Source organism: Triticum dicoccoides, chromosome 7B, assembly GCF_002162155.2.
Source record: "Triticum dicoccoides isolate Atlit2015 ecotype Zavitan chromosome 7B, WEW_v2.0, whole genome shotgun sequence".
NCBI classification, from domain to species: domain Eukaryota; kingdom Viridiplantae; phylum Streptophyta; class Magnoliopsida; order Poales; family Poaceae; genus Triticum; species Triticum dicoccoides.
The window spans coordinates 512,575,906-512,584,871 of NC_041393.1; positions in this window are offsets into that span (position 1 = coordinate 512,575,906).

An 8,966-nucleotide genomic window follows, 5' to 3' on the forward strand; every position below is an offset into this window, starting at 1 on the left:
AAACTGTTCCAGAGGGGTTTAAGCCATGATTCGAATACAATCATGTGGCCCCCAATGGCTTTGGCATTGCACCGATCAAGAGGGTACCGACAGCTGTGTTCTCTTTGGTTTGAATACGACCTATGTTTGAACAGGAAGCCCCCAAATGACCTTGAGAGTTTTTTAACGACTCTGATTCGAATATGATCAAAGTCAGTTCCCAAAGGGGTTAAGCTATGATTCGAATACGATCAAGAAGCCCCCAAGTGAGCTCGGCAGTGTTCCAATCAAAAGGGTACCGACAGCTATGTTCTCTTTGGTTCGAATACAACCTATGTTTGAACAGGAAGCCCCCTAGTGATCATATTTTTAACGGCTAGATTCGAATATGATCATAAGTCAAATCAAAACGGGCTAAGACGGATCAAATGTGATCAGCCCCCAAGTGATCATGTGAGATAATAATAACAATGATAATGACAAATTTACCTGTGAGGTGGAAACAAGGACAGAGGTCCTGCTTTATTATTTATCATAATATATACATTGGCAAAATATATACATCAAGGGAGCCTATGGCTCAAGTGTAGTAGGGCCGAAGATGAGCAATATTCCATGGCCTCTGGGTCTCTTCCTCCGACTTATGTGAGTCTTTGCGCTCTTGAACATCAATAAGGTAATATGACCCATTGTTCAAACTCTTGCTGACCACAAAGGGTCCTTCCCAGGGTGGGGATAGCTTGTGTGCATCAATTTGATCCTGGATAAGCTGGAGCACCAAATCACCTTCCTGAAAGGCTCTAGACTTAACCCGGCGGTTGTGATATCGGCGCAAGTCTTGCTGGTAAATCGCCGAATGAGCTGCTGCCAAGTCTCGCTCTTCATCTAACAGGTCAAGAGCTTCCTGGAGCGCCTGTTCATTGTCTGCCTCCACATAAGCCGCCACACGAGGTGAATCATGACGAATGTCACTAGGGAGAACCGCCTCAGCTCCGTAGACCATGAAGAAAGGCGTATAACCCGTAGATCTACTAGGAGTAGTGTTGATGCTCCATAACATAGAGGGTAACTCCTCAACCCAACAACCCGGCGTCCACTGCAGGGGGACCAAAAGCCGGGGCTTGATGCCTTTCAAGATCTCCTGATTGGCTCTCTCGGCTTGACCATTGGACTGAGGGTGAGCCACTGATGAAACATCAAGCCGGATATGCTCACGTTGACAGAATTCTTCCATGGCGCCTTTAGACAGATTAGTGCCATTATCAGTGATAATACTGTGTGGGAACCCGAAGCGAAATATCACCTTCTTCATGAATTGAACCGCCGTAGCTGCATCACACTTACTGACTGGCTCTGCCTCAACCCACTTTGTAAATTTATCAACTGCCACCAAGAGGTGGGTCTTTTTATCTTTGGACCTTTTGAAAGGCCCAACCATGTCAAGCCCCTAGACTGCAAATGGCCAAGTAATTGGAATCATCCTCAATTCTTGAGCTGGAACATGAGGCCGTCTTGAGAACTTCTCACAACCGTCACATTTACTGACCAGATCCTCCACATCAGCATGAGCCGTCAGCCAATAAAACCCATGACGAAAATCCTTGGCCACAAGGGATTTTGACCCGGCGTGATGACCACAATCCCCTTCATGGATCTCATGTAGAATTTCTTGGCCTTCTTCAGGGGAGACGCAACGCTGAAACTCCCCTGTAACACTGCAATGATGCAACTCGCCATTGACAATCGTCATGGACTTAGACTGCCGGGTTATCTGCCTGGCCAATGTTTCATCCTCAGGTAACTCGCCCCGGGTTATATAAGCCAGGTATGGCAGCGTCCAATCTAGAATGACATGAAGAGCCGCCACCAACTATGCTTCCGGGTCAGGAACCGCCAAGTCTTACTCTGTTGGTAACTTGACAGAAGGGTTATGCAAAACATAAAAAAAGGTATTAGGCGGCACCGGTTTACGCTGAGAACCCAGCCGGCTTAAAGCATCAGCCGCCTCGTTCTTTCTTCGGTCAATGTGCTCCACCTCATAACCCTTGAAGTATCCCACAATTGCATCGACTTCACGCCGATAAGCCGCCATAAGAGGATCCTTAGAATCTCACTTGCCTGATACGTGCTGAGCCACTAGGTCTGAGTCGCCGAAGCATCGTACCCGGCTTAGGTTCATCTCCTTAGCCATCCGGAGACCATGGAGTAAGGCTTCATACTCAGCTGTGTTGTTAGTACAGGGAAACATCAACCGGAGCACGTAGCAAAATTTGTCACCTCGAGGGGAAGCCAAAACAACTCCAGCTCCCGAGCCTTCCAACTGCCTGGACCTGTCAAAATGAATTGTCCAATATGTGTTGTCCGGCTTTTCTTCAGGCATCTGCAGCTCTGTCCAATCGTTGATGAAATCGACGAGCGCTTGAAACTTGATAGCTGTGTGCGGTACATATGTTAAGCCATAAGGCCCAAGCTCAATGGCCCATTTGGCGATTCATCCTGTGGCCTCTCTATTTTGAATGATATCCCCTAAAGGGGTAGAACTAACCAAAGTGATGGGGTGGCCCAGGAAGTATTGCTTAAGCTTCCGGCTTGCCATGAACACCCCACAGACGAGCTTCTGCCAATGCGGATATCGCTGCTTGGACTCAATCAGCACCTCGCTGATGTAGTAAACCGGCCGTTGAACCGGGTGTTCCTTGCCAGCCTCTTTGCGCTCTACCACGATGGCCATGCTGACAGCACGCATGTTAGCAGCCACATATAATAACAAGGGCTCCTTGTCAATGGGAGCAGCAAGAACCGGCGGCTCAGCTAACTGTCTCTTCAGATCTTCAAAAGCAGCATTTGCAGCATCACTCCAAATGAAGCTATCTGTCTTCTTCATCATTTGATATAATGGCAGGGCCTTCTCTCCTAACCGGCTTATGAACCGGCTTAGAGCAGCGATACGACCCGCCAAACGTTGAACGTCATTGATACACGCTTGTTTGGCCAGAGAGGTGATGGCTTTAATCTTCTCCGGGTTAGCCTCGATGCCCCTCTTAGAAACCAGAAAGCCCAAAAGCTTGCCTACAGGCACACCAAAAACACACTTGGCTGGTTTAAGCATCATCTTGTAAACCCAAATATTGTCAAAGGTTTCCTTGAGATCATCAATCATGGTATCCTTCTCTCTGTATTTAACCACTATGTCGTCCACATAAGCATGAACATTGCGCCCAATTTGATTATGAAGACAATTCTGCACACATCGCTGGTAAGTCGCCTACGCACTCTTAAGCCCAAAAGGCATAGAAACATAGCAGAAGGCTCCAAACAGAGTAATGAATGTCGTCTTCTCCTGGTCTTTAACCGCCATCTTGATCTGATGATAACCAGAGTAAGCATCTAAAAAACTCAAACACTCACAACCCGCTGTAGCATCAATGATTTGATCAATACGAGGAAGAGCAAAAGGATCAGCTGGACAAGCTTTGTTTAAGTCCGTGTAATCCACACACATACGCCAAGTGCCGTTTTTCTCAAGCACAAGCACCGAGTTAGCCAACCATTCTAGATGAAAGACTTCGATGATAAACCCTGATACGTCTCCAACGTATCTATAATTTTTGATTGCTCCATGCTACTTTATATACTATTTTGGACTATATTGGGCTTTATTTTCCACTTCTATATTATTTTTGGGACTAACCTATTAACCAGAGGCCCAGCCCAGAATTGTTGTTTTTTGCCTATTTCAGTGTTTCGAAGAAACAGAATATCAAACGGAGTCCAAACGGAATGAAACCTTCGGGAACATGATTTTCTAACCGAACGTGATCCAGGAGACTTGAACCCTGCTCCAAGGAACAACCGAGGCCGTCACCAGGGTGGGGGCGCGCCCTCCCCCCTGGGCGCGCCCATACCTCGTGGGCCCCCTGTTGCTCCACCGACGTACTCCTTCCTCTTATATATACCTGTGTACCCCCGTCAGATCAAAGACGGAGCCAAAAACCTAATTCCACCGTTGCAACTTTCTGTATCCATGAGATCCCATCTTGGGGCCTGTTCCGGAGCTCCGCCGGAGGGGGCATCTACCACAGAGGGCTTCTACATCAACACCATAGCCTCTCCTATGAAGTGTGAGTAGTTTACTTCAGACCTTCGGGTCCATAGCTAGTAGCTAGATGGCTTCTTCTCTCTTTTTGGATCTCAATACAATGTTCTCCCCCTCTCTCATGGAGATCTATTCGATGTAATCTTCTTTTTGCGGTGTGTTTGTTGAGACCGATGAATTGTGGGTTTATGATCCAGCTTATCTATGAATAATATTTGAATCTTCTCTGAATTCTTTTATGTATGATTGAGTTATCTTTCCAAGTCTCTTCGAATTATCCGTTTGGTTTGGCCAACTAGATTGGTAGTTCTTGCAATGGGAGAAGTGTTTTGCTTTGGGTTCAATCTTGCGGTGTCCTTTCCCAGTGACAGCAGGGGCAGCAAGGCACGTATAGTATTGTTGCCATCGAGGATAACAATATGGGGTTTTTATCATATTGCATGAATTTATCCCTCTACACCATGTCATCTTGCTTAAGGCGTTACTCTGTTTTTAACTTAATACTCTAGATGCATGTTGGATAGCGGTCGATGAGTGGAGTAATAGTAGTAGATGCAGAATCGTTTCGATCTACTTGTCTCAGACGTGATGCCTATATACATGATCATACCTAGATAACATCATAATTATTCGCTTTTCTATCAATTGCTCAACACTAATTTGTTCACCCACCGTAGAATACTTATGCTCTTGAGAGAAGCCACTAGTGAAACCTATGGCCCCCGGGTCTATTCTCATCATATCAATCTCCATTACTTTGTTACTTGCTTTGTTTTTACTTTGCCTTTTACTTTTCACTTTGCATCTTTATATCAAAAATACCAAAAATATTATTTACCATCTCTATCAGATCTCACCCTCGTAAGTGACCGTGAAGGGATTAACAACCCCTAATCGCGTTGGTTGCGAGTAGCTATCGTTTTGTGTAGGTACGAGGGACTTGTGTGTGGTCTCCTACTGGATTGATACCTTGGTTCTCAAAAACTGAGGGAAATACTTACGCTACTTTGCTGCATCATCCTCTCCTCTTCGGGGAAATTCAACGCAGTGCTCAAGAGCTAGCAAGAAGAATTTCTGGCGCCATTGCCGGGGAGGCTCACGCAAGCAAGTCAACCATACCAAGTACCCATCACAATCCCTATCTCTCGCATTACATTATTTGCCTCTCGTTTTCCTCTCCCCCACTTCACCCTTCCCGTTTTATTCGCCCTCTCTTTCCCATTCTCCTCCTCTCTTTCCCGTTTGCCTTTTTGTTTGATCGTGTGTTAGTTTGCTTGCTTGTCGCAATGGCTCTCCCTAAATTTGGTGATCTTCACCTTAAAAGGCTAGAGGAGATCGAAAGTAATGTCAGAAAGTTTATGGTTTTGCAATTTGAGCATAATAATTTCTTTAGAAATGAGCTTAAGGAACAAAAAGGTTTTATGAGTTATATGAATAAAGAACTCAATGATATTTCTAAAGAATTCGATGGTATAAGAACCCAAATTGCCCATCTTGAAAAGATGACCGCTGAAATTTCGGATATGCCAGCTACCTTAGTTAATAAGATGGCCGCTAAACCGAATTCCTATGAAAATCAAGATGAAGATCTAAAAGTTATCGATGTGTCCCCCAATAAATCTTTGTTTTGCAATATGAATCTTGATGAAAATTAATATGATCTTCCTTTACCTAGAAGGCGCTCTAAGAATTCGGAGTTTTTAGATCTTGATGATGAAATTGATAAAAGTGGGATTGAAAGAAATAAGAACCTAGATGTTGCTAAACCCACTATTTTGGATCTCAAGAAATTTAATTATGAAAATTGCTCCCTAATTGATTGTATTTCCTTGTTGCAATCCGTGCTAAATTCTCCTCATGCTTATAGTCAAAATAAGGCCTTTACCGAACACATTGTTGATGCCTTGATTCAATCTTATGAAGAAAAACTTGAGTTGAAAGTTTCTATCCCTAGAAAACTCTATGATGAGTGGGAACCTACTACTAAAATTAAAATTAAAGATTATGAGTTTCATGCTTCGTGTGATTTGGGTAGTGTCTCCACTATTCCCAAAACTTTGTGTGATTTGCTAGATTTCCGTGATTTTGAAGATTGCTCTCTAAACTTGCATATTGCGGATTCCACTATTAAAAAGCCTATGGGAAGAATTAATGATGTTCTTATTGTTGCAAATAGGAATTATGTGCCCGTAGATTTTATCGTTCTTGATATAGATTGCAATCCTTCATGTCCTATTATTCTTGGTAGACCTTTCCTTAGAACGATTGGTGCAATTATTGATATGAACGAAGGGAATATTAGATTCCAATTTCCCTTAAAGAAGGGTATGGAACACTTCAATAGAAAGTAAATAAAATTACCTTATGAATCTATCATGAGAGCCACTTATGGATTACCTACCAAAGATGGCAATACCTAGTTTTATCCTTGTTTTTATGCCTAGCTAGGGGCGTTAAACGATAGCGCTTGTTGGGAGGCAACCCAATTTTATTTTTGTTTTATGTTTTTGCTTCTGTTTAGGAATAAATAATACATCTAGCCTCTGTTTGGATGTGGTTTTATATTTTAATTAGTGTTTGTGCCAAGTAGAACCTATAGGATAAGCTATGATGATAGTTGATTTGATTCTGCTGAAAAACAGAAACTTTGCGCTCACGAGAAAAAAAATCAATAAATCACAGAAACGTGCTTTTGCATTGATTCTTTTTGATGCTGATCAATAAATAAATTTTCCAGTACATCCTATTTTTTTAGAATTTTTCGAGTTCCAGAGGTTTGCGTTAGTTACAGATTTCTACAGACTGTTCTGTTTTTGACAGATTCTGTTTTTCGTGTGTTGGTTGCTTATTTCAATGCATCTATGGCTAATAAATTAGTTTATAAACCATAAGGAAGTTGGAATACAGTAGGTTTAACACCAATATAAATGAAGAATGAGTTCATTACAGTACCTTAAAGTAGTCTTTTGTTTTCTTTCACTAACGGAGCTCACGAGATTTCTATTGAGTTTTGTGTTGTGAAGTTTTCAAGTTTTGGGTGAATTCTTTTGATGGATTATGGAACAAGGAGTGGCAAGAGCCTAAACTTGGGGATGCCCATGGCACCCCCAAGATAATCCAAGGACACCAAAAAGTCAAAGCTTGGGGATGCCTCCTCTTTTTTCTACTTCCATCGGTAATTTACTTGGAGCTATATTTTTATTCACCACATGATATGTGTTTTGCTTGGAGCGTCTTGTATTATTTGCGTCTTTACTTGTTAGTTTACCACAATCATCCTTGCTGTACACACCTTTTGAGAGAGCCATACACCAATTGGAATTTGCTAGAATACTCTATATGCTTCACTTATATCTTTTGAGCTTGATAGTTTTGCTCATAGTGCTTCACTTATATCTTTTGAGCGTGATAATTTCTGCTCTAGTACTTCACTTATATATTTTAGAGCACGGTGGTGGATTTGTTTTAAAGAAACTATTGATCTCTCATGCTTCACTTAGATTATTTTGAGAGTCGTTAATAGCATGGTAATTTGCTTAATGTTAATATACTTGGTATTCAAGATATGTGAAACCTTCTTTTGAGTACGTCGAATACTAAGATAAGTTTGATGCTTGATAATTGTTTTGAGATATGGAGGTGATAATATCAAAGTCGTGCTAGTTGAGTAATTATGAATTTAAAGAATGCTTGTGTTGAAGTTTGCAAGTCCTGTAGCATGCACATATGGTTAAAGTTGTGTAACAAATTTGAAACATGAAGTGTACCTGGCTTGTGCATCCTTATGAGTGGCGGTCGGGGACGAGCGATGGTCTTTTCCTACCAATCTATCCCCCTAGGAGAATGCGCGTAGTACTTGATTTTTGATGACTTCTAAATTTTTGCAATAAGCATATGAGTTCTTTTGACTAATGTTGAGTCCATGGATTATACGCACTCTCACCTTTCCGCCTTTGCTAGCCTCTTCGGTACCGTGCATTGCCCTTTCTCACCTTGATAGTTGGTGCAAACTTTGCCGATGCATCCAAACCCCGTGATATCGTATGCTCTATCACACATAAACCTCCTTATATCTTCCTCAAAACAGCCACCATACCTACCTATTATGGCATCTCCATAGCCATTCTGAGATATATTGCCATGCAACTTCCATCATCATATTCATGACATACATTAATTTTGTCATATTGCCATTGCATGATCATGTAGTTGACATCGTATTTGTGGCAAAGCCACCATGCATTATTTTTCGTACATGTCACTCTTGATTCATTGCACCATCCCGGTACACCACCGGAGGCATTCATATAGAGTCATATCTTGTTCTAAGTTTCAAGTTGTAATCCTTATGTTGTAATCAATAGAAGTGTGATGATCATCATTATTAGAGCATTGCCCAAACAAAAAAAAGAGAAAGGCCAAAAAAAGAGAAAGGCCCAAAAAAAGGGCAATGCTACAATCTCTTTTTCCACACTTGTGCTTCAAAGTAGCACCTTGTTCTTCATAAAGTGAGTCTCATAAGTTGTGCTTCAAAGTAGCACCTTGTTCTTCATATGTTGTCTTTTTTATAATAGTGGGAATTTTTCATTATAGAACTTGGCTTGTATATTCCTACGATGGGCTTCCTCAAATGCCCTGGGTCTTCATGAGCAAGCAAGTTGGATGCACACCCACTAGTTTTCTTCTTGTTGAGCATTCATAGCTCTAGTGCATCCGTTGCATGGCAATCCCTACTCCTCATGTTGACATCAATCAATGGGCATCTCCATAGCCCGTTGATTATCCTCGTCAATGTGAGACTTTCTCTTTTTTTGTCTTCTCCACACAATCCCCATCATCGTATTCTATTCCACCCATAGTGCTATATCCATGGCTCACGCTCATATATTGC